Source organism: Pteronotus mesoamericanus, unplaced genomic scaffold (genome assembly GCF_021234165.1).
Source record: "Pteronotus mesoamericanus isolate MK-2021 breed Mesoamerican mustached bat unplaced genomic scaffold, CSHL_Meso_final scaffold_12, whole genome shotgun sequence".
Lineage (NCBI taxonomy): Eukaryota > Metazoa > Chordata > Mammalia > Chiroptera > Mormoopidae > Pteronotus > Pteronotus mesoamericanus.
This window is the reverse complement of record NW_026555303.1, coordinates 10,920,960-10,924,665: the sequence shown is the minus strand read 5'-3', so window position 1 is coordinate 10,924,665 and position 3,706 is coordinate 10,920,960.

Below are 3,706 nucleotides of genomic sequence, written 5' to 3'. Positions count from 1 at the left end.
AAGATGGCAGATAAACACATAGGTATCAAGTAAGTAGTTATCTATGAGTCCACACTTCAGGGGAGACATTAAGACTGAGGATTTATATTTAAGAGTCATTAAATATTGTTTTTAAAAAATTATAAATCCAATGACACTATCTTGTTTTGTAATTAAAAGTATACATATATATGTATATATATATATAAAGTATATGAATATTTATCGGTTTCTAATTTTTAGAATCAAGCTATAGACAAACACAGAAAACACAAATGTATTAGATTGATCCACAAGAAATTGCTTACTTGGTTATTTTGACAAAAAATAATCACTATTTCATATGGTACAACTCAGTAGTTACAAACTAAATTGTAAAAGTTATAAACCTTGACAACATAAAAGTGATGACAAATGAAATAGCAGTCAGGGAGAAGAAGGGTAGAAGTAGAGGTTAGGGACATGTGTGTATGAATGAGCTAGGGTCCTTTGTTTACAGATAGAAAGCAAATAAATAGTGTCAACATTTGATGAAACAAGAAATAGAACAGGATATGAATTGTTCAACATTTTAAAATGAAATAACTGGATAATTTTTTTAAATAATAAATTAACAAAATCAAAAAGCTGAAAGAGGAAGAGATGAAAAAAACAGTGTAGTTTGCTAAATGCCTTCATCTGTCATAGCAACAAATATTCAGTCAATATATACTGTCTAAAATTTACAAATAAAGAAAGAGAACTTTATTATTTAGCAAAATGGTGATATCTTCCAGAATATTTAAAGTAGTTAAAAGTGGCTTCTCTTTTAAATGGGACCGGAGGAGGCAAAGGTGGGTGAGACTGCTAAAGTTTTATTTTATTCCATTTATTCAAATTTTCTTATGTGTGTTATAACAATAACAATAATGATGATGTGTGATGATGTTGATAATGAAGACGGTAATGATGATGATGATAAAATAACAGCTTTCACTGTGCATTTTCACTTTTCTCTCACCCTTTTTAAAATCAAATGGTGGGTCTATAGCTGTGCTCTTTTTGCCAGCTGTACTAATAATTAACAAATGCTACTTAGTTTCTTATTTTGTCCATTCGGGTGCACAAAATCACCAAATGTGATTATATGGATGCTATTATTTAAGAAGCTGGACTACAAAATTTCGCCAAGGCTAAGATGTCTCCTATACCAAAAAGGATAGATAAAAATCTGAGGTTCCTCATTGGACTTATCAGTCTCCACCTCAAAACATGTGGCCACAGTGTTGGAGGAGTTGTGGTAAAAGGTGAAATTTGTAAAAACCAAAACAAAGTTTGGCCTCATGATTTCTAAATATACTTATTGTGAATTTAAAAGTTACCAACCCTTTAAACCAAATTTAACAGAACTGTTATTTCAGTTTTCCAACATTGGTTTTGTGACACCTAAGAGTGCCTTCAATGATCTTAAGGAGCATTGTAAAATTCTATTCTTCCACCCTAAAAATAACTTATGTTCACTATGATTTCATTTTTCTTTAATATTTTATTTTTTCTTATTTTAATTTAATTTAATTTTTTAAATTTATAAATCATGTTTATTCTATTAGAGTTGTCTCATTTTTTCCCCTTTACCTCCCTCCACCCACCCCAACCCCACCCCCCACTCCCACAGTAAATTCCCACTCTGTTGTCCATGTCCATGGGTCATACATACATGTTCTTTGTCTAGTCCTTTCTTCTTTCCACCATTGTCCTCTTCCCCTATCCCCTCTGGTCACTTTCAGTTTGCTCCATGTCTCCGTGCCTGTGGTTTATTTTGTTCATTAGTTTATTTTGCTGAATAGAGTCCACTTATAGGTGAGATCATATGGTATTTGTCTTTCATCAACTGGCTTATTTCACTTAGCTTAATGTTCTCCAGTTCCACCCAGTTGTCGCAAAAGGTATGACGTCCATCACTCTCTCTTTCTTTCATCCTTAAATGCAGATTGATTTTATTTATTTTTTAAATGTCAGTTAATTATAAAATATTAAAAAAATTAAAACCATTATGAAATCTTAGCAATTAAACCACCATGACACTAGCACAGAAATAATCAAGTAGATTAATGATATATAATGAGCATTCTAGAGACAAACATATATATCTCTCTAACAATATAATATATGATTAGGTTGATATTTCAAACCAATGGGTAAAATAAGATTCATTCAACAAATTAGGTGAATGGACCACTGTTACGTGTAATAAAGCAAATATATAACCCTATTTCACACATTATACAAGAGATATTCATGGGGGGAAAATGTGGCAGAGGGGTGAATGGGAGTTACGCTGACCTCCACCCAAGACCAAACTGGAATTGCAACAAAATAGTGGAGAAATCACCTGGAAAACAATGGAACAATAGTGGAAGAGGAGCCTTGAGGATGCGGACAGACAGTGGAATCAACTTTCATACATCCTAACAGGTGAGAAGAGTGGTGGAGGCTCCAGAGGATGGGCTGGGTGCCCAAGGGCACCAGCACCAGAGGGACATTGAAATGGCTAGTTGGATTCCCCTGAGAATATCAGGGTTTGAACCATAAACAGGCACCCCTGGACTACATCAGCTGAAATTAGGAAAATGCACAGACAAAACGCAACCCCAAAAAGCTAAGGGGAGCTCTCTGCCAGAGACAGGTGTCTGGGGATGCAAAGAGACATTTAAAGGGTCAACAGAAAAATTTGCAGTGGCTGCCGCCTTCCTTGATCTCTGGGTAGAGGAGGCAGGAGAGTGGGCTGGTGCGTGAAGAATGATTGGCAAGGAAAACTTTGTGAAGAGAACAGAGACTGTGGCCAACAGAGCCCCAGTCATAACTCACTTCCCACTCTGCAGCTAGAATCTTGCCCAGGCATAAGAGAATCAATTAACTTGTCTTTTGCGCACACAGCATGGGTGCCTGTGGGCTAGGAACTGAGTGCAGACTGGCTGGAAGAAATAGAGGATCCCTGGCCAAAGGGGACACACAGCTGCATAGAGACTCGAGGAGAGACTGGAGATGGAGGGGTTGGGGAAAGAAATGGAGGATTACCTGCGATCCCCAGAGCAGAGTCCCTCCCCATACTGTAGTATCCATTTGCCCAGGCAGGCCACGCCCCCAAAGAGGCAGAAGCAGGCACAGAAGACAGAAGACCAGGAGAGCCAGAAGGCATGCAATTATGGTCTGCAGAAATAGTGGATCCCTAGCTGAAGGGGTCACAGAGCTGCCCAGACACCCCAGGGCAGAGACTGGAGACAGGATTAACCTGAGAGTCCCAGAGCTGACTTCTTCCCCTTTCCCTAGTCTCCATTTTGCATGGGCAGGCCATGCCCCCAAAGAGCGAAAAGTGGGGAAAGCACACAATAGAAAACCCTAAAATGACCAGTGCTGGCGAGTGCTCTGGGCAAGGGCAGCAGGCAAGCAAGCGAGGTCAGACGAGTACACCGACCTGGGCTGGGGTGAGCGCGTGTGCCCAGGCCGGAGCACTGGCATGCCGAGTCAGGCAGGGGATCCTGCTGGGGTCGGAGAGTGCGCTCAAGAAACGAGTGTGAGAATACAGAGCAGTTTACAGAAATAGTGGATCCCTGGCCAAAGGGGTAACAGAGCTGCCCAAAGCAGGAGTCAGACACAGACAGTAGATTCCTGAAAGACTCAAATAAATGACCCAAGGTCAGATAAGGTCAACAACTGACATCATCAGAGGCAGACACAGAAAGAAAAA